This window comes from Nannospalax galili, unplaced genomic scaffold, assembly GCF_000622305.1.
Source record: "Nannospalax galili isolate Female #2095 unplaced genomic scaffold, S.galili_v1.0 scaffold182, whole genome shotgun sequence".
Lineage (NCBI taxonomy): Eukaryota > Metazoa > Chordata > Mammalia > Rodentia > Spalacidae > Nannospalax > Nannospalax galili.
Genome location: NW_008348662.1, coordinates 506,182 through 529,511, shown reverse-complemented (window position 1 = coordinate 529,511; position 23,330 = coordinate 506,182).

The window sequence follows — 23,330 nt, the reverse complement described above, 5'->3', positions numbered from 1 at the left end:
ATGGTCATTTTTCATGTGAAGGAACTCCAGCCTCGCTTTTCTTGTCCTTCTTTCCAAGGTGCATGGCATTTATATCAATTATGATTTTCAAAACTGGACACCACTTTACCAAGTTGATAGTTATTCCAGATTGTTCTTCCCATGTTCTCCTTGTTTCTCAAAGTTCTCCGGACTCTGAGAGAAGAGAGCAAGCATGAACAAGAGCTAGGATTGGCCTTTCTCTGAGCACATGCCCTTATCTCCAAGTGTATTAGTTACCTTTCTGTTGCTGTGGTAAAACGCCATGACCAAAGCCACTTATAGAACGAAGAGTTTATTTTGCTTACTGTTCAGAGGGTTAGAGTCCATAATGGCAGGGGAAACATGGTGGCAGAGGTGGCCAGAACAGAAAGTGATCACATCTTCAATCAGGCACAGGAAGCAGAGAGTGACTGGAAATCTGGCAAGACTTAGAACTTTCACAGCCCACTCCCAGTGACATGCTTCCTCCAGCAAGGCCACAGATCCTAAACCTCCCCAAACAGTGCCACCAATTGGAGACAGATGCCCAAATGCTCAGAGCCTGTGGGGGACATTCTCATTCCAACCACCACACCATGAAAATGTGGCTCCACCTTCCCTTCTGTTCCATCTTCTGCACTACCAGAGGGTTTCCAGTGTGACAGGGGCTTAGGAGAGGAGAGAGACAGAATTAGGCCAGGAAGTCCTCTTGCTTGTTTTGAAACAGAACTAGAACAGGTAAAGCCATATCCAAACTCATCTCTGCCACATGTAACTGAAACCCCACACTGCTGTGTTCGCAAGTCTCCACATCTCATTTTGGGGAAGACTTTTCTTTTTCTGGGACTTTTTCTTTAATAAAGCCCATCGGTCAGGGTTGGAGAGATGGCTCAATGGTTAAGACCCTTTGCAGAGGACCTGAGTTCCCAGCACCCACACTGGGAAGATCATAAACACCTGTAACTCCAGCGCCAGGGGATCCAATGCCCACTTCTGGTCTCTAAGAGCACCTATACTTAAGTGCACATACCCCCATGCATACAAATAATTTAAAGCAATAAAAAATAAACCCATCAGATGATTGGCCCTTGAAGACAAGTCCTGGGGTTCTGAGAAAACCAGGCTATTTTTTGTACAGTATCCAAAATTTTTTTTGAGACAAATCTCTCTATAGCCATAATTGGCCTGGAACTCGCTATTGTAGATCAGGCTGACTTTGCTCTCACAGAGTACCTGCCTCTGCCTCCTAAGTATTTGGATTAAAGGCATGCACTACTACACCTGGTGGATTGCTTTTTATTTTGAATTGACAAAAGCTACATATTTATGGTGTGCAACATACTGTGATGTATGTACACATTGTGGAACAGCTGCATCAAGCTAAACATGCAATCTACTGGCTATTTTCAAGTGTGCAATGCATTTTATTAAAGATAGCCATTGAGCTGTAAATAGACCTCTTGAACTTATTCCTCCTGTCTAACAAGCATTTTGCATCCTTTGGCCAACGTCTACCCAGTTACAATGCTCCCACTCCTGGTAACCACCATTCTGCTCTCTGCTGATAGGAGTTCAATCTTCTTAGCGTCCACACACAGTGAGATTCTGCCACATTGGATTTGGCTTATTACACCTGACACTGTTCTAGTTTAACCTACATTGTTGCAAAGGGCACAATTTCCTTCTTTGTCAAGGCCAAATGATATTCATTAGGCATATATACCACATTTTAAACTCAGTTATCCATTGATGAACATGTAGACTGCATCTACATATTGACATCCCACAGTAAACCTGGGAAGTGCCGATGTCTCTTCAACATGCTGATTTTACTGCCTTCGGATAAATAACCAATAGTAAGGTTGAGGAATCTTAGGGTTTTTCTATTTTTAATTTTCTGATAATCCTCTATGCCTTCTACAATTTACTAATTTACACTACTACCAACAGTGCTGTGGATCCGCTCCTTTCCACATAGACCATTCTTTAATGATGCTCATCAGTCAAAATTTTGGGAAGTACAATATTATTGCAATAACCATCAATATACTTTTGGGGAATTGAAAGAAGACAGTTGTGTTTTCGGGAACTAGAGAAACAATGAAGCAACATTTACCCCTACCTGCACATAAGAAAGTCCCTACACGCAGGAGGAAGTCTGCACATCTGTCCCTGCATGGATCACACTATGAGTCGATATGACACTGACGGAAACAAGTGGCCAATGTCAATGTCACAGGTCAATATACTGGAAGCAGACCTTTCTATGAAATATTATCTCTAGCTGGAAAATGCAGAGTTTTCCCTTGTCCCCTGCCACATGTGTAGAATTTGTCGTGTCAGGTTGTAGCCACTCAGTCTTGAAGCTTATGGGACTTCCTTATCTGTGGCTAGTAACACCAATAAAGAAATTTTTAGTTCCCCTCCCCCCTTGGGAACAAGAGAACTGCCTAATCTTTTAGAGTGTGGTGTGTACATATTTTTGCCTCTGTGTTTTGTCTTGGGTAATACATACATACCTTTTGTGTTGTAATCTCCCATTTTGACTGTTGTTGGGTAGGCATGCCCTCTGAAAGAGAACTAGCGCTGAACCCCAAGAGGCTCCATAGGCAGAGGGGGAGACAGTCACCCTTCCCACCCAATTAGTCAGCTTCAATTGCGTGAAGGGGCTCAGGACAGATGCTGAGGAAGATGGGAAGCCATCTTGGTGGAGATGTAGGGGAAAGAGCCCATGGGTATACGCCTTTGTAAGTAACTTTCTTTTGCACTTCATAAACTTTATATAAAAACCCAGATGGAATGCATGGTGTCAGTTTTGTCAGTCAACGTTAGGACCACGTGGGCCTGGAAACTGAGAGAGTGCACTCAGGTCTCCCAGGGGAGAATTTGGTGTTACAACTTTACACAACCTAGAATTACTGGGAAGAGACTCCACGAGAGACTGTCTAGCTGGGTTGGCCTGTAAATTTAAGTTAAATGATGTGGAAAGATTAAGCCCACTGTGGGCAACACCACTTCCTAGGTAGGGTGTCCTGAAGGTCCTAAGTGTGAAAAAAATGCTGAGCACAAGCAAGTGAGTATGCATGCTTTTCTTGCTCTGCTCTCAACTGTGGATGTGATGTGACTAGCTGTCTTGACTTCCACCACCTTGATTTCCCTGCTACAATGGAATATAATGTTGAATTATAAGATAGATTATAAACCCTTTCTCCTCTAAGTTGCCTTTTGTCAGGGTATTCTTATTACAGCAACAGAAAAGTAACTAGGACACATGCTATGTTCTCTCCAGATTCTATCAGCCTGGAGTTTGCTGTTGTTGTTTCACACTTTGTGACTTCACTTTATCCAGCACCCTCAAGTTTCAGCTCAGGGTGTGTTGCATGGTCTACATGTTTTAGGGAAAACCATGCCTCTGCGCTTTCCAATTTGAACTCTGGGTACACATTTACTCCCAACTGTGATTTTTATTTATGTGTATTAGTGTATTACCTGTATGTGTGTAAGTGCACCCATGCCATGCAATACCTAAGGAGGTCAGAAGAGTGTTAGATTCCCCTGGACTGGAGTTATGAACGGCTGTTAGCCACCATATGGGTGCTAGGAATCGAACCCTGGTTAAGAGCAATCAGTGCTCTTAACTGCTGAGCCATCTCTCTAGCCCCCGATTGTGACTTTTTAAAGATTTGGTTTTGTTTTTAAATTATGTGTATGTATGTGTGTCTGGGAGGGATGTACACTTGAGTACAGGAGGCCAGAAAAGGGCATTGGATCTTCTGCAGCTGGAGTTATAGCCAGTTATGAGCCACCTGATGTGGATTCTGGAAACCAAACTTGGGTTCTCTGCAAGAGCAAAACACACTCCTAACTGCTGAGCCATCTCTCCAGGTCACCCCTGCCCCCAGCCTGTGAACTGAGGGTATATAAATGTCTGTTGTGAACTGAGGCTTGGCATCCCAGGTTCTCTGAGCGCATGTCCAAATGTATCATGATCAGGGGCTATGGCTGATTTCCTATCAGCTCCAGTCCTCAGAGAGTCTACCCTGGATAACTGACCATACATTAAAAACATCACGAAGTCTGAATTTCCTTGGAGAGAGTAGGTTTCACCATATGCTGTTCTGTCTTTCTTGGTTTTGCCTTCCCTCATGCTGGTTTCATCTTTGACTGGAGCAGGTAGTTTGACATCAGCCTCCTAGCCATGGCCAATGGATATAAAACTGCACCCGTGACTGGCACTGGCTATTCACACATCTTATCACATCTCATTCTCTGGCCATAGTTGAGTGACCCGAGAGGGTCATGTCCGCGTTGAGGGCATCAGTCTCCTTCCCTGGGATTTTAAAACTGGCAAAGTGAGAAACTGAATGTCTGCCGAGCAGATGGAATAGGACTGTGGAGACAGAGGCAGGTCTACAATGAACTTGAAGAGAGACAGATTGAGGGAAGGAGCCTTTCCCAGTCATTTGGGAGGTTACTGTCATCCTTATTATATTATAGCTGCTAATCTAAAATCCTTTTTGCTAAATTTTGTTCTAATTGGATTCCACCACTTGTAACCAAAGCTGTCTTAATTGTTGCAATGAGGTTAGACCATGTGTTGCCAATATAAACAAGCTACATACACAACTATTGCATTCTGTGCTCTGAAGACCTTTTATAATTCGTCCAGGGTGGATATCTCTGTCTCCCAGCCAAGATAGCACCACCGTGTTATTACTGTAATCATAGCGTATGACTTACTGAGCCCTCCAGCATTGACGGGTGGTGCACAGTCTGTTTTCTTTCTTTTTTAAGCATTTTAAATTTGAAAGTGGGGAGAGACATCTTTTAAAATTTGTTAGTTGTCTAAAAGCATTCCACTTTTCTCTTTTCAAGATACATCTTTTATGTGTTCTTGCAGTCTTCCAAAGTGCTTGCATTGGTTAACCTCCCACCAGTAGAGTACAGGATCTTAGCAAACTTTGATGTTCTTAATAATTTTCGTTTTAGTCATTTGATATCAGTAGATAGTAGATATCACAGTATACTTTTAATTTGCATTTTCCTAATGACAAGGAAGTTGTGTAGCATTTTGGATGATGATGGCATTTGGGCTCTGTATTACATGAGGAGCCCCTTCCAGTTTTTTGCTTGTTTTCCTGCTGAGCTGATTGCCTCTTGTTGACTGATTTACATGATGCATCTATGTATCAGCTTTGATAGTTTGTAGGAATGACTTTAATAAAATAGACAGAATCTGGACTAATGACTCTTAATTAATCTGACAAAACCAAGTATTCTCGTGTCTTGTGACCTGGGTACCCGATCATGTTTCCTGGGAACTTCAATTTAGTACTCCATTCAAAACGTTAATGAATGAATGTGGGTATACTTGAGAATTAACCTAGCAAAGCACTGAAAGACAGCGCACCAATCTTAAACACGAAGATTGAAAAAGCATGCTTGCTGATACAGGTGGAGCCAAACTTGTACTTCCCCAACTGAAGCTGGAGAAACCATTTGGAATAAAATCACAACTGGGGCCTGAGTAAAGGACACAATAGCAGAGCACAGTTCCAGACAGAGTTCCAGGACACAGATGGTTCCAAGAGATATCTGGGGGAACGAGTGTCCTCCAAGTTACAGTCTACTCTTAAAAACTAGATTTAAGAACAGGCGTTTTTATTCTGGTGATTATAATGTTGGCGTAGTAGTGCCACAATGGCCATAGGTGTTGCCAGTGTCTTTTGATACATATGGCTTTCCTCTTCATTCTCATTCCAGTGTCTTTTGGGTAACAAAATTTTTTTTTTGTTCTGTTTTAATTTTTTTCTTTTTTAATGTTTTGTTGATAAAACCTTTGCCCTAAGTAATAATGGAATTATTCTCCTCTGATCGCTCCTAACATTTGTTTCTTTGCCCTGGCTAGGTCATCTGGATTAGTTACTTTTCTTATTGCTTTGGCCAAGTCCCTGACAAGAAGCAGCTTACAGGAGGAAGGATTTATTTTAGCTCACAGTTTGAAGGGATACAGACCATCATGGTAGGGAAGGCATGGCCTCTTCAGCAAGAGCATGAGGCAGCTGGTCATATTGCATCTGCCATCAGGAAACAGAGAGAGAACAGCAAGTCAGGCCAGACCCTGAAGGCTCAAGGCCCACCACCAGTGATCCACTTCCCCCAGTAAGGCTATACCTCCCAAAGTTTCTACAGACAGCCTTCCAAAATAGCACCACCAGCTGGGGACCAAGTGTTCGAACACATGAGCCTATGGGGGATAGTTCACATTCAAGCTACATCATCTAGCCATCAGTCCACCTCCGGTTCACATATTAATTCTATGTGGTGTCTCATATACTATAGATGCACCTCCCAATTCATTCTAGCTGAAATATACTTATCACTGGGATTAGGCAGTTCCTCAGTGAAGCAAGGTAGTGTTGTGATCCGTGGCACTGAGGCTGAAAGGGACAGCAAGTAGAAAGCAGTGCTTTAAATAAACGAGGGCAGAAGTTCTCAAGTTTTGCTGCCCACAGAATCATCTAGAAATGTTGAAAACCTACATGTTGGGGCTATACGCCATACCAATGACATTAGAATCTTCTGAGGTGAGATCCAGGTAGCAATAACGTGCATAACTCCTCTGATGAGTCTACCAGCAGCCAAAGCCACTGATGAAAAGTTTTTTCTTTCTTTCACATAACAAGAAATCTGAAGTTGGGCCCTTTGGAGCTGTTGTAGGCCTTCACAAAGCACTAAAGCCCCAGGGGGCCCCTGAGCTCTACTGTCCTTTTATCCTCACAGTTATGAAATAACTGCTAAAGCTCTGTGTATCAGATCCACTTTCTACACAATGGGAAGAAAAGCCAAGAGAAAAGCCATATCTAACAGCTTCTGCTTCATTATCAATGACAGGAACTTTAGCACACGTGACTCAGGTAGTCTCCTTGCCATGTCATTCACAAAAGGCCTGTGAAGTTAGTGAGGAAGAAGAGAATTGCCATTGGATGTGCCACAGAAGGTGCTAGTTAAACAAAAACCAACAGTGCCCATTAGAGAGAGTTCTCTTCTGTCTTAGTCCATTTGGATTGTCATCATAACTTGTAAACACCACCATTTTATTTGACTTAATTCTGGAGACTAGAAAGTTCAAGATGAAGGCCCCTGGCAGATTCTGCATCTAGTAAGGGTTCACTCTGTGATCCCTAGCTGGCTGTCTCTTTATTGTGTCCTATATGTGGAGGAAATTAGGGATCTCCCTGGAACAGTGATTCCATTCATGCCCTCTCCTGACCCTCTCAACCCCTCCCCCTATTCATCTCCCAGAGCTCACACCTGCAAGGATATCATTGAGTGTCAGGGCTTCCACACAGGAATCTGGAGGGAAATGCAGCGCTTTTACACCTCTGGAGCCCCTTTAGTGTATAGTAGAAGAAACTTATGTGCCATAGAGTCTATTGCAAATAAAAAAAAAGATGTGTTTCCTAAAAAGATCAAGGCATAGTTAAGTCTCATGTTTATATATGCCTTGTTGGGAATTAGGTCTTATGAGTTGTAGGAAAATAGCTCAGTTGGTAAAGTGCTTCTTGCACAAGCATAAGGACCTGAATTTGGGTTTCCAGCACCCATGTGAACAAAAGAGGAGCTGGGCATGGTGGTATGCACCTGTAATACTGGTGCTGGGAAGATGGAGAAGGAGGATACCTGGATCACTGGTCAGCTGATGTTGCTGAATCAGTGAACTCTAGGTTCAGGGACAGGCCTTGTCTAAACAAACACACAGAAAGAGAGGAAAACATCTGTCATTAATCTCTGGCTTCTACATGCACATACATACATGTATATGAACCTACTTGCACATGGGTACACTAATAAGTTAAAAAAGAAAAGGAAATGAGGTCATCATCCTCAAAGAACCCCACACATGCTAGGCAAGCACCCTTCCACTGAGTTTTATCCCTGACCCTTTTATTTTTTTCCAGTATTTTAAAATTTTTTGAGGGTATCATTAAGTGGTTCAGGCTGGCCTTGAACTCACACTGTAGCCCAGGTAGACCTTGAATTTGTGACTCTCCTGCCTCAGCCTCTCAAGTAGTTGGTACTACAGACCTGTAGCATGAGGCCTAACTTCACAGTTTTTATTTTCAATTTTTTTTAAGCTTTTACAATTTTATTAGAATTTTAAAGAAAACTCTTCAGGGCAGGTGAGCTGGTAATGTTGGCAGCTGCCTTGAGGAGGTGAATGGTGGGGAAAAAGAAAGAAAGCCATGAAGCCATGCAGGTTTAGAGCCTGTGTGGGAAGTCAGACTCGTGGCTGACTGGCAATCACATGGCTGGGAGAAGGAAGCTTTAGAGAAAGTAAAGAAATACAAGATACCAGGGGCAGCCCAAAGGCTTAAAGAAAGCATGTTTAGTAAGCTTCCCTGAAGAACTCAGGGAAGCAGACAAACTCACAAACTTATTTTCAATTCTTAAAGCCCCTTATAATTTAAAATCATATCTTTCCAAGTGTTATTAAAAAAAAGAAGAATGTTTTTGGTATTCCTGAGAGAAAAGGAGCTTGGGGTCCTGGTGACAAGATGGGAAACTGAAACCCATAGAAAGCTGTGGGACTGACCCCTCACTTCACAATTGGCCAAGCCCCCCCACCTACTCCTAGCACTCTCCAATAAAGCATAATGTCTTACTCCTGGGTGCTCTCCAGTTTGGGTTTCTAATTTTAATCCCTCATGAAGTCCATGTGTATTACCTTTCCACACTTAAGCTAGGTAATAGGGGTCCCCTCTACCACTGTAACACAGGCTGAGGTCATGAGGCTTTGTTATAATGAGGAGATAGGACACATGGAAGGAGATGCCTGTTCTCCAGACAGTATCAACAAGCCGTCAGTCAGCAGCTGACCCAATGCACAGGGACAGAAAGGGAGGAGCAAAGGCTTAGGCTGAGACATAAGCTGCAGTCACGGTGAGCAAGAGATGCTATTCCCCAAGTGGGGTATTAGTTTATTTTCTGTTGCTATACCAAAATGCTTGAGGTGGGGTAATGTGTAAGAGAATAGGCTGATTAAGCTCCCAGTTTTGAAGACTGTAAGTCCAAGATGGGGGTAGCTCTATTAATGTTGCTTCTGGTGGGGGCCTCATGATGGATGGTATTATACCAAGAGTGTATATCAGAGAGATCAGATGGTGGGTCAGGAAACCAATGACCTTGAGGGCCAGGCTCCTATCTTTCATAAAATTCATTTACATGGAACTGATGGAGGTCTCATAAGAACTAGGTTAGAGCCCAATAGGGTAACACATGCCTTTAATCCTAGCACTCAGGAGGATCAAGTCCAGCCTGATCTACACAGTGAGTTCCAGGCCAGCTGGAGCTACAGGGAGACCTCGTCTCAGAAAACCAAAACAAAACAAACAAAAACAAACAAACAAAAAAACAACTAGGTTAGTTGCTGGATGTCGTGGTAGCACACATTTGTAATACTAGTTCAGGAAGAGACAAGAGGATTGTGAGTTGGAATTATAGCAAATTCAAGACCACCCTGGGCTATACAGTGAATCCCTGTCTTATAAAACAAAAGACCAAGGATGTAGCTCAGTGGTAGAATGCTTGCCTAGCATGAGAAAAATCCCTGGGTTTGGACCCCAGAAGTGAAGAAAAATAGGCTCAGTTAGTCCATTCTAAGGTTAGTGCTCCTATGATGAAGCCCTTTGGATCTTCCTCTACTTCACATCATCACCACACTGGGGACCAAGCTTCCAACACATGCACCCTTAGGAGACACATCACATGCAACTGTAGCAGAGATGTACTTTAAGGAAGATGATATTTTTGTTTTAGAAGGGAAAGGGACGGCTGCCCACCTTACTGAGAAAGGATGCTCTGGGCTAGTTCTGTGTCCAACTCAACATTCAGATAAGGAGATAGCAAGTAGCTGGGACTCTAGATACAGAAACCAGGGCAGAAGTAGAACTGGAAGAAAGTTCTGGGAGAAAGAGGAGAGAACAAGGAATCATCCCTCTCCCCAAAGCCTGACTCTGACCCAACAGGAGACAGGCTCAAAGCTGAAGAGAAAGCAAGGAAGGCCTGACCAGTTCAGAAAAGGGAGGAGCACAGCTTAGCAATGTGCTGGGCACAAAGGGGAGAGTCCCCAATGGACCTGGAAGTACAATGCTGTTGGATGGGATGGAGATGGACATTGAGGAGAATGCCAGACTTGGGGCAAATCTGGTCAGCCAGCCAACCTAAAGCTGAAATACAACCCTCACATCTTGGTGCCCTCCTTTCTTTTTACAAAGTTAGAATTATGTTTCACCCATCGACTACAAGTTGCTTTATTACACTGAACTCTGGAGATCACATGATCGTCAGAGTCTGGTCAGGTCTGGGTAGAACCACCAGAGCAACAGGAGGGCTGTGCATGTCCCCAGCATGATGGGAAAAAGACCCCTACAGGCTGAGTGCTCCTTGCCCTAGCTCCTCCCTGTCACTCAAACCTTTACTAATCTTTGTCTACCTGAAGGATGTGCATGCCAAGACTCATGAAGGCTGAGACAGTCAGAAACTAAGGACAGGGATGTGGAGGCTAGGAAGCACATCAACAGCATCTGCATCTGCTCTGATGTGCCCCATTCATCAACCTTCTGCTGGTGGCCCTGAATACCTTACTCTGGTGCCAGGATAATCTTTCCTCTAAGAGAGTAGGAGGCCTAGGGCTTGGGGTGGCTGCCCTACTGTGTACAATCAGAGGGAAAAGGGGTTCTAAGAAGCTCATGTCTGCAAGGTAGCTGTTAGCTAGTTTACATACTGCTCTGCCCCCTGAACTCAAATGGGAGTTTAATTTCGAAGTTCTTGAATTAATGGAACAAAGAGTGGAAACTTCACCTGACTATGGTATTTAGAGGTGGGGAAGTGATTGCATTCAGTTGGATTATTAGGATGGAGTCCCGGTAATTACATCCGATGTCTTTATGAGAGGGGAAGAAACCACATACACAGAGACATGTACACATTCCTGCTATCATGCCATAAAGGCAGGGGGTCCTTCACCAGACCTTACATGGTGCTATTGGACCTTGTACCTCACAGCTGTGATCCAGAAGAAAGCTCTTTTCTTTACAAAGTAACTTGCCTCAGATATTTCATTATAGTTATAAAAAGCTCACTATTAGAGTAGCTAATGTCATATTTACTTTACAGGTGTGAAAACTGGGCTTCTAAGAGTTCCTAATTACTAGTATACTAATACATGTAATATCATGTAATTAATATGTAATATAATAGTATATTAATATACCATAATAATACCATATATTATATAATAACATAAATATATGACATGGTAGTATATTAATGATAGGTAACATTTATATGCAATGTGTATATTAATAGAATACAAACCATAGACTCAAATACAACTCAGATGCCAAATGAAAAGTCTATGCTGGTTCACATTAAGAGAAAGATAACTAAGAGGATTTCGCCAAGTCCCTCAATGAACTATGACTATGACATTCATCTTGCCCTCCTGCTATTGTTTTGTTTGAGACAGGATCTTCCTATAGCTTCAGCTGGCCAGGAACTCATTAGGTAGACCAGGTTGGCCTCAATCTCACAGAGACCCACCTGTCTCTGCATCCCAAGTGCTGGGAATAAAGGTGTGTACTACCCCTGGTCTTTCTGCTATTTTTAAGTAAGAGAAATTAACATTAGAATTTCGATTTCAAGTCTGGTCTGATGGGTCAGGCCTGTGTGTAATCTCAGATATTTGGAAGATTGAGATAAGAGGATTATGAGTTCAGGGCCAGCCTGGGCAACTTAGTAGAGCACTTGGCTGACATATGAAAGACTCTAAGTTCAATCACCAAATTAAAAAAAAATAATGCAGAGGTGTGCTTCCTCTGGGTTTACATTCTCAGGAGGTAGTAATGGCAGCTGTGTGGCAGCTTCTCCTTCAGATGGTCTGGGTGCTGGTGTCTGACCCAGCTCTCTCTATTCCCTGCTGCTCTCGGACTTGGGGTCCAGCTGCCATTTACCCTCATGTTCAGGATAGCAATGTCTTGAGTTGGCTCTTGTCTCCTGTTTTGATGACCCATCAGTATCCACAAACAGACCTTTGTTGTCCTTTATGTCATGCAATGTCCTTTTTAGAACATTCACTCTTCAAGAGAGGGAAAGTCCTTAGCTGAGAAATAGGCAGTAAGGGAGTGCCCGCATCCAGCGGTCAGAGAATCCCCAAGAGCAGTATTTTGTGCTTGGGATTGTCTCATGTCCCTGTCAGACCTGTGTGGGTAACTGCTGGTTCCATATACTCTCAAATTCAAGTCAGAAAATAGCCATATTTTATTATGAAAAGCAAATACTTTAAAATTTTTCTTTAGTAAAATGGCCACAAAATGTAGTACATCTCCAAGTCAAATGCAAAAGATGGCCACTAGGCAGTAATAATTCCTCCCTCTGTTGTTTACAAGATTTAACACCACCCCCCAAAACATAAGAGTTTGGGAGAGGTGGTTATTTTGTAAAAGCTGCTTCTCATTTCTTAGCTTATGTAGGGGCATTTAGAGAATAACCATGTTTTTTTCACAGTAAGTTGAGTTTCCTTCCTTCCCTCCCTCCCTTTCTTTCTTCTTTTCTCTGAAAGTCAATTTCACAAGATTTTAGTGTCTTCATATCCCTGTTGGCAAAAGAATGAAATGCCATTCAAAGGTGAACATTACCAACTCATATTGCAGCTCATATTCTGAGATCTTAAGAAGCAGATGTGTCTTAAGAGACCATGAACACTGCATAGTTCATCCCTGGTACAGGCCATGTTTTTCTTAGGAATCAAGGGATTCTGTGGAAGAGCTTCAACCTTATTTCCCTGGTACATAAAGGGGAGATCCACAGAACCATGTTTCCTCTGTAACTGTCCTTTGATCATTCCCCGATGCATGGATCAAGTAATTCATTTTAAAACATTAACAGATAAGACTTTGCCAATGCTTTCTCCTGGGTAAAGCTAGCATAAGACCCTGGGGAGGACTGGGAATACAGCTCAGTCGGTAAAGTTCTTGCCTCCCAGAACCCACATAAAAATGCAGGCATGGGGCAGGGACCTGTAATCCCAGTGATGGCAAGATAGGAGGCAGTCAGGTGGTTCCCTGGAAGCTCACTGGCCAGCAAGCATAACATCCTTAGTGGAGTTCCAACAAGAGACCCTGTCTCAACCAAAAGATAGAAGGAGCCTGAGAACTGAGACCCCAGGTTATCTTCTGACCTCTGCCCACACACTGTACACATGTGCACACCTGCACACACAAGTGTACCCAGCATCCACAAACAGGCACACACACACACACACACACACACACACACACACACACACACCAGGAGAAAGGAAAAGGAAGTAAGAGCTGTGTTAACAGAGAATACACGAAGTTAGGACCATCTCTCAGGAAGAGGCCTGATGTGGGCTGAAGGTTATGCTCTGGGTATAGAGTGCAGTCTCACGCTCTCATCACATCTAGGTTTTCTCCACCTCCACCCCTTTGGGTGCAGTGGAAATACTCCAGCCATTAAGTACCAGCCTCAGTTGCTTCTTGGCCATGATATGACCTTGGCCAAGCTGCTCCCTAATGTTCTTGGTGATAGCATCTTATAGAAAAGTCCAGAGACTCTGTAAAGTCCCCTCTAGCAATCAAGACTGAAGATGTTGGCAGAGGCACCCCTGTATCTATATAACCATTTGCCCTGAAGGGGCAGTGATGTTCCACTGAGCCTGTGCCACTGTCTAAAATGAGTTTGTGTGTAGATAGAATGAGTACTTGGGAGCTTTCTATGATTCTGTTTAGTTTCTGCAAACTCTGAGAACGCCTCTCATACCTTTGCAATGGCTGGAGGCAGGCAGTGTTGTAATTAAGAACAGACTCCAGCAGATTGCCTGGGATGCATCCCAGCTCAGCTGCTATCTAGTTCCATAAATTAAATTTTTTAGCTTCTTTTGCCTCTGTTTTCTCACCTGTGAAACAGGCAAAATGGGAGTCTCAACTTTTTAGGGCTGTTGATAACATTAAACTCGCTAATGTGTGTGTGGTACCCAGAAGAGGATGAATGCTACTTAATTCACTCTTATCTGCAGTTACAAAGAAATAGGGAGACGGAACTGATAGGTGGCTCTGTGGATAGAGCCCAGAACTCAGAAGGTAGAAAGGGAGAATGGACTCCCATTGATTGTCCTTTGACCTAGACACACACACACACACACACACACACACACACACACACACAATTTTGTAGAATTTGTCTAAATTCTACAAAATTTGTAGAATGTTTAAGATAGCAGAGATATAAGGAACAGAGATGAATTCTAGGCTGAAAACCCCAAGGGGCTGCCCAGCAGAATGGAGCCCATTTTGGAAGATCATCTTTCACCAGTTGCGCTCACTGCCAGTGGCAGCTGCTCCTCTGTTCTCACGGGCGTCAAGGCTGCTCCTCCACTTGCCCTGGGCTGAGGCACCTCTTCTGCTCACCTGGTGCTGAGGCACCTCTTCTGCTCACCTGGTGCTGAGGCAACTCTTCTGCTCGCCTGTTGCTGAGGCAGCTCTTCTGCTCACCTTGTGCTGTCTCCTGTTGTCACTGCTTCTGCCCGTTCCCAGGCCCCAGGGCTGGTGAGGAGACTGTGTCAGCGGAGCCACATTCAGACACAGGAGACCAGGTTCAGTGACATAGATCTGCTTTATTGCAGGAAGGCACAAGCTTATTTAGGGGTAGTGGTCCAATCACAGCACAGCAAGTAGGATGCCTTATTAGCATAACAGGTTTAGCGTCTTATCACAGTACAGCAAGTAGGATACCTTATTAGCATAACAGTCTCAGCATCCTATTAGCATAACAGACTTAACATTCTATCACAGAATAGTGGGTAGGATGCCTGATTAGTATACTGGGTTTCAGATTACAGAGCCTGGATTCCTGGAAACCATGTGACCCTGACTGTTGCAATATCTAAGTGTTTTGGATTCCAAGGATGATGATTAGGGAGTGGGGAGCTCTAGGCATCAGTCTCATGATCTGACAATGGGAGCAAATGTCACAAGGCCATTGCCTCAGGCCTGCTGTATGGCTGTCAATAAGACTTTTACCCTAGGCTCAAGCCTGTCTCCCACAACCAACTAGATTTTTTTTTTTTTTGAGACAGGGTCTCATATATCCCAGGCTGGCCTCAAACTCTCTATGTAGCTGAGGATGACTTTAAACTTCTGATCCTACTGACTTTACCTCTCAGGTGCTGGGATTACAGGCATGAGCCACCCACCCAGTTTATGCACTGCTGGGAATCAAACCCAGGGTTTCTTGCATTTTTAACATACACTCTAGTACACCAGCTTAATACCTTCCTCACTCCAACTGTCTCTTATCTTTGAAAGAAGATTGGGTGGCCATCACGTCTCCCAATGCAAGGTAAGCATAGCTCAGCCTCCCTCTCCCACCCAATAGCTCACGCAATGGGGATGGAGGGGGCAGGAGAGGAAGGGAGCTATCTCCTCCAGCCATGCATCCTTGACAAATGGTCATGTGGTTTTAACTGCGCCACTGAACTAGCTCTTGTGTGAGTGATGAGGGAATATAAACCTCATGACTTGTACTCACACCCCCATTTTTCTCCATCTTGTTGGTGTCTTCTGATCTCTTTTTAAAAAATTCTTTGACAAGCTGCATCTTTTTAAAGAAATTTTTTTAATTATTTTTATTTTATGTGCATGAGTGTTATGACTGCATGTAGGTAAGTGCACCCATGTCATGCAATGCTCAGAAGAGGCTGCCAGGTCCCCTGGAACTGGAGTTATGGACAGTTGTTAGCTGCCATGTGGGTGCTGGGATTCAAACCTGGGTCTTCTTCAAGAACAGTCAGTGTTCTTAACTGCTGAGCCATCTCTTCAGCCCTGACAAGCTGTATCTTTTTAAAAATTCTTTTTGTTTTGTTTTTGCTGTGCTGAGGTTTTGTACCAGGGCCTTGCAGATGCTAGGCAAGCGCTCTATCACTTAGCTATGTGCCTGCTCCTTTCTCTTAAATTTAATGCTCATTTCCCAACAGCACTGATGTGTCTCCTCATAGTCCGATTCTGTAGAGCTGCTGGAGAATCATCTTCCTTCTGAACACTTTGGTGTGGTGCTGCTTTAGTTGGAACGGCTACCACCAGCCCCGACACTGGACTCTGCATGGCACCTCAAAGCCTTCTTTGCCTTCTCCTCTTATCTGCCCCTCAGTAGCCTGAGTCAGGATCCATTCACTACTGCTCAGAAGACCTGCCTCCTTTCCTCTCCTCCCACACATTGTGTGCACTGTCACAGGAGGCTCCCCTGTGTCTAGGCCTGAACAGGTCATTCTCAAAGAAGTGCAGTGGTTCTCAAATCTACTGATAATATAGTACAAAGTCCTGTGTTAATGCTGACAGTTCTCCACTCCAGAAAGCAAAATAACAGTGCCAAATATCCAGGCCCCATTTCTTGCCATACTTCTGTTCCTATACTGCATCTCAGGCACAGTACAGGGCCACATTCAGCTGAGCGTGCAGGCACAAGAAAACCACTTTAATTAATGTGTGATGTAATTTTTTGGAGACAGGGTCTCTCACTGGTGTGCAGCTCACCAAGTAAGCTGAGTGGACTGGCTAGCAAGCCCCAGGGATTCGCCTGTCTCTGACACTGCAGTGCTGGGATTTTAAGTGTTTGCCACTGTACTGGCTTTTTTTCCCCTGTGTGTGTGTGTGTGTGTGTGTGTGTGTGTGTGTGTGTGTGTGTGTGTGTGTGTGTGTGTGTGTGTGAGAGAGAGAGAGAGAGAGAGAGAGAGAGGTATGCACATTCATGTGAGTGTCACAGGGTATGTGTCACAGTGTGCATGTGGAGCTCTGACGACAACCTGAGGGTCAGTTCCTGCTTTCTTCCTTGTTTGAGACAGGGCCTCTTGTTTTCCCGCTGCCTATGAAAGGCTAGCTGGTCCATGAGCTTCGGTAGCTCCTCCTGTCTCTATCCCCCATCCTGCTACTGAGCACTGTGCTTATAGACATTTGCTTCTGTGTCTGGCTTTTATGTGGGTTCTGGGGATTTGAATTGAGGTCCTCACATTTGCACAACAAGCACTTTACCCACTGAGCTTGCCTCCCCAGTCCATGCCAGCTTTTTACATGTGTTCTAAATATTTAACTGAAGTCCTCATGCTTATATGGTAAGCACTATATTGACTGAGCATCCCCCCAACCTAGTGTAGTATCCTCTTACAGAAGAGTGATGAGCAAAACATAAAGACCATTAGGTGAACAGGGCAAACACACACAGGCACAGACAGGCAGGCAGACAGACACACAAACAGACAGACAGACAGACAGACAGACAGACACACACACACACACACACACACACACACACACACACATTTTGTCTTTCTCTCCCTCAGCAGATTTTTTTCTAATAAGAAGCCAGTTCTCATTTAAGGCAAGTTCTTTTGGGCATTTTCCCAGTACAATTCCAATTTATTTTTCTATTAGCTTGGAGCAGTTCTTTTTTTTTTTTCAGCATAAGGCCATGGTGCCAAATACATATTCTTCTAGAAGTTGGAGCCCAGCTCCTTAACGTTGCTGGACATCAACCTCTGTTACCCCTGAATAGCAAAGTCACTGTGCTGAGTGAGCTAGGATTCAGGTTAAAAATATTATCATGTCTGAACATTGAAATGAAAGGGAGTTTATTGGTGTGATCTGATCATAGTATCTGATCATGTTATTTAGGCTTTCAGTAGAATAACTGGAATAGAAATATTATGATGACAAAGATCAGAAATAGATCATTTTGGTCTTCTAAATGATGGCTTTAGAGACTGTACTGATAAATCTCATATTTCTCAGACCATGGACTTAAAAGCCCTCTGACTGCCTTGATGGTCTTCCTAGCTTGGTCTCTCTACTCCTTCACCCTGTGCTCAATCTGGGTTTTCAAATGGCATGGCATATAGCCAAGCCTGATAGCATACCTTGTGATCCTAGCACTCAGGAGCTGAAGCAGGAGGAGCACAAGTACCAGGCCAACCTGGGCTACATAGTGAGACTTTTGCTTTTAAAAGTGACACCAGGAGACTGGAAAGATGCTTGGTGGTGAAGAGCACTTGCTGCTCTTCCAGAGGACCTGAGTTTGGTTTCCAGAACCCATGCTTGGCAGCCCAAAACCACCTGTAACTCCAGCTCCAAGGGAAACAAGGCCCTCTTCTGGCTTCTGTGGGTGCACGTGACATTCCCTCAGATGGACACACACATGCACATGAATAAATTTTTAAATAAAGTCAAGTATAATTACCTACTTCTTTTCTTAACTAACAGGTAGCAGAAGTACAGAATAACAGAACCCATGACACCCACGTGGGTAATCTATGAAGCATGTGCAAGCCTGCAGTTCTAGAATGTTCTGTTGTTTGCATTTGAATCCACATACATGACATTCTAAGAACTTTCAGTCCTTCATGAAAAACTTCCAAGTGCTACTATAAAAATGGAAGTATTCTTCCTCAGCTCTCAGACTCCTCTAAGCTGCCCTTCATAGAGTCTGTGATGACAAGCCTGGAGAAGAGCGGATACCCAGGCAAGACTGTCCTGCAGCCTCACAGATTCATTCAAGTTTGTCCACGTCAGTGACAGCAGACACTTCTAATGTCCGCAGCAATCCAGATCCAGATCCCTCTCCTCACTTGTGTGATTACGTGGTTTCTGCTTCTCCTCCAGCCGCTACTTTCCGCTCACACCAACCCTTTCCCTTACTTTCCTCTCTGCCGTTTGGCTTCCTCTTGGTTCCTGCCTTGCTTCTCCCACTCCATCCTCTGTGCTTCTGCTTCTGCTCTGACAGTAACAGGGACTTCATGTCTCTGCTTCACAGGCCTCTGGAGGTGAAATGTGATGCATTCTATTGGCCTCAATCTTGTTACAATCACCCCACTGGGGAGGGATCCAAGATTTAAGGCCCTGAGGCTGTAAGTGGCTGTCTGTCTTTGTGATTGATGTACTAGGATCACAAGTAGAACTCTGTCTTTCTGTCTGGGTATAATTTGATTAATTTTTAGGAAAATGACACCTAGTAATTTTGTTCTTTGTGTACAAAAACTTCAGATAGCATGGGGGCACACAGGAGGGAAGCAACAGGAATGAAATGTTCCTTGTGATGAAAGGATGGAGCATCCGTTCAGTTGATGAAAGAAGGAAACTCAGGAAATCAGGGTAGGCTGGCTGGAGGATGGCCCAAGGTTAGGAAGCAGTGTGAGGCCCTGTGATGAAGGAGAAGGAGCCTACTGGTGCAAGACCTGAGTTCCTGTCATTCGCTCTGGTCAGGATTTCTGTCTCTCCTGAAATTGGTCTTTTGCTTTCCAGATTGGGAAGGACTTGCTATGAGCTTCTTAGCTCTAGTAGGATACCATCTGCATGTGTTTGCTTTCCTACTCTATTCTTATGCAGAACCAGAAACAGCTCACCATTCCAAGCATTTGTAAAATACACAAAAAATTGTGGTCAATAAAGCTTTCGGGGGTGGGTGGCTGGAGAGATGGCTCAGAGGTTAAGAGCACTGGCTGCTCTTGCAGGGAACCCAGGTTTGATTCCCAGCACCCACGTGTGGCTAACAACTGTTTGTAACTCCAGTTCCAGGGGAATCCACACCCTGGGTCCTTGGCAAGAGCAGTAAGCTCTCTTAACCACCTACCCATCTCTCCAGCCTGAGGACTGAAGTTCTGATTTCTAGAAACCCATGTAAATGCTAGGTAGGTGTGGCAGCCAGCCTGTAATTCTGGTCCCGGAAGACAGAGACAGGAAAATTCTTAGAGCAAGCTGATCAGCATTGTCCTGTTCTGGGTTTGATCGAGAGACCCTGCTTGAATGAATAAGGTAGAAGAGCCATGAAGGATGATTTCCCACACGTGTGCAAAAATGTAGACACATATACATGCATACCACACACATATGAAAAATGGAAAAAGAAAAAAGCTTTTAAAGAATTTTGTAAGAACTAGGTGTACTGCTCACTGTGGAGTTACCTTGGAATATCTTACTGATACTTCCATGGACCAAGATCTTATTTTCAGTTTCCTGACAGGTTATGCTGTCTCTGCCTTCCCATACTCCCAACAAGTAGTTGTGGACTTGAATAAGTCCATTGGCTAGTGTGTTCATAATTCTGAAAGATTCTTTTCTGCAGAGACACCTTAGTTTTCACCACAGCTCACTGCTGAAGTGACATGACATTCTTTATTTTTTTGAAGACTTTGATACTAGAATATTTGGTCATGGAAAGGCAGCTGTTTTTGCTCTTGTTTATCTGATCTTATGCCTTGTGATAGTAATTGTAGAGGACTGTCAGATTAGGAAGAAAAGAAAAGTCAAAATAACGTGCAAAGATTTACTGAGTGCCTTTAATAGAGACGTATAGACTGGACATATCATGATGGCTCTTGGTTATTATAAGACCCATTAAAAATTCAGGTAAAATTATAGCAATTTTACAGTTGACATTAATGGCAGGAGGCTTCCTCTACCTAATTTATCAATTTGTGCTGTGAAAACATTCACCTTTGAATATTTTTGTTATAATCCTGCCATTCTATTCTGAGACCTTCAGCACTCTCCTCTTTCCCAAGGCTGAAGTGAAAATGCCCACAAAGCTCCTATGTTTCCCATGATGCCTCTCTTCATACTCTCCATTGGTTGGGCCATCCTGGCCAGGTGCCAGGAACACCTAGGCTGTGCTGCCTTCTTTTAATGATGTACAAGTGTGCTCCTCCCCCTGTTCAAATCCTACTCCTGTTCTTCAAGGCTCATGGGGATCAAGTCTTTCCTCTTCCACACAGTCCCGGTAATGCTGTCAACAGCCTTTTGAAAAAACTTCCTGTGTGATGTGTCTAGGATGCATTGATGTGGTCCAACCCTCAAGCAGTAACAATTAAGAGATGCAGTGAGATCATCAACCCCTTATTCTGTGTCGCCTCAACATTTCCAATGAATAAAACAGAGAAAAATTTGATCATGTTTATCATGACACCTGGACTGTTTGTATTTGGAGAGTTCCAGAGATACCAGGGCTCCCTCAACTCCTTCAAAGGCTGAGAAGAGGCTTTCAAGTTTGTTCTTTTTCCAACCTGTCTGTGGCACCCCAGCTTGGAAACTCAGTGTGAGAAATCCATTGGGTGGTAGATACCTCTCCCAAGCTGTGAAGGAGATGGCATCATGCTGAGTCTTAAAGGATGTTAACTGGTCAAAGAGATGGTGGGTTAGGGGTGGAGAGTGAGTGGGCCAGAGTCACAGTGCCCCTATGTGGACGTCAGGGTGTGGCTTGCTGAGGGGTCCCGCATAGAATGAGGCTCTAGTGATGTAGGTAGGAGATGAAGAGGGTCTTTAGTGTCCCTCTAACCAGACTGTGACCTCTTGGAGGGCTCAGATCACATCTTATACTTCTGTGCCTAGAAAATGGCTGATCGTAAGACAAGGGCTCAATAAAGCATTACTGTTTGATAGAGAAGTCCTCCTAGTGACCCTTGATGATGGTTGTCCTGAGAAACACAAGATATCTTTTAGGATGTATGACGTCTCACTGAACTGGAAGACTGGAGATACAAACAGTTCTCTAGTCTCTTGGGTTTCCACAGCAGACTTTTGGTTTCGCTTGAAAAGATGCTTTTTTTTTTAATCCCAACACTGGGCTGGTTGTTTATCTAGTCTTACATGCTGCCTTCCTAAAGTCTGCCTGTGATGTTGTGGTTAGCTAGCTACATTTTCTGGCCTCTATCACCAGCTGGCTTTTCCTGTTAGGTTCTGCAAGGAGGAGTCCTAGTGGGAGCAGAGAAGGCAGAGGAAGGAGAGAGGCTGCCTGCTCTGCTTCTTTCTCTGCAAGTGTGGCAGTTGCTAGAAGTTGCCAGCAAGAGCGATGGGGGTGGGGCAGTTCCTCCTCCTCCTCTACCACCATCTCCTCCTCGTCTTCCTTTTCTCTGTCCTGCTTCCCCTCCATCTCCTCTCTTTTCTTCTCCTCTTCTTCCCTCCCTTTCCCTTCCCTTTCCTCCCCTTTCATCTGTACCCTCTTTCCTTCTTCCTCCATCTGCTCCTCCTCTCCCTCTTCTACTCCCTCTTTTTCCTCCTTTTCCCCAGCCCCCCTTCCTCTTTTTCTTACCTGTGATGACCATTGGCCCTATGAGGGTAATAAAAAAGTAGCATGAATTTTACATAATCCATTACTGATAGCTAAGGTCCTGAGTGGATTAAGTGAATAAGGAAGGGTGTTCTTTCAAAAAATCATATATGAAATATATTGATGGACTAGAAGAGTTGAATTGCTCTAATTGGTTTTATGCATGAATGGATTTCAGATGCATGTTGTTGACACAGTGTCTTTGACAAGTACTGAATTTGCAAAGGGAAAAAAAGAAAAGGGGAGGGGAATCCCCAAATCTCTGTAATTTTCTGGTATACAATTCTTTTCCATCATGCCTTCTGAATATACATCAAATATAATGAAAACAAGTGAGTCAGCTGTAATAATGTGGCTAAGTTACTTAGAAGGGAAGAGCAAGCCCTTTGAGCCTCTGAAACTATCTTGGCAACCCAGACTTTGAACTGCCAGCAGGCATTACTGGAGTATCCTAACAATGGATGGAAGTGATCCTGTTCCCAGAGAGATAGTTGGATTCTCTTTTGATTTTGAGTTTTCTTGACAATTTTCAGCAATGTCTTGTGAACAAATATAAACACCACTGGCCATCTTGGTGAAGTATGACATGGTCTCCTAATGCTACCATGAGTCAGCATCACAGTCTGATTTTTGTCTGAATAACTTAACAGGTATGCTTGCCAGAGTAGTGGGAATTGAAGTAGTAATAGGAAGTGTCTTTGAAAGGGAACATTGGTGAATAAAGGTGTGGGGAGGAAGAATGAAAATTGAAAATAAGGATAACTTAGTTTCTTTGCTACCTTTCATCTGAATGGACCTTAATATGCACACAATGCTAGATGTGCTGGTTGGTCCATTTACATTCCCTCTCAGTGCTTGGGCCTCACCTGTCCTGTGTTTATGCACTTTGTCTGAAATATTCTACAGCTAACAAAAGGGTAGCAGCCTTTTTATTTATTTATTTTTTTTGGTGCTGGGGTTTGAACCACTGGCTGCTCACATCACATTAGGCAAGCACTCCATCACTGAGCCCAGTGCCCCCCCTTTTTATTTATTTTGATCCAAAGTCTTGCTAGGTTTGCCTAGCCTTGAGCTGACTCTGTAGCCAAGGCAGACTTTGGATGTGGCAATCCTTCTGCCTCAACCTCTTAGGTACCTGGGATCACAAGTCTGCACCCTTA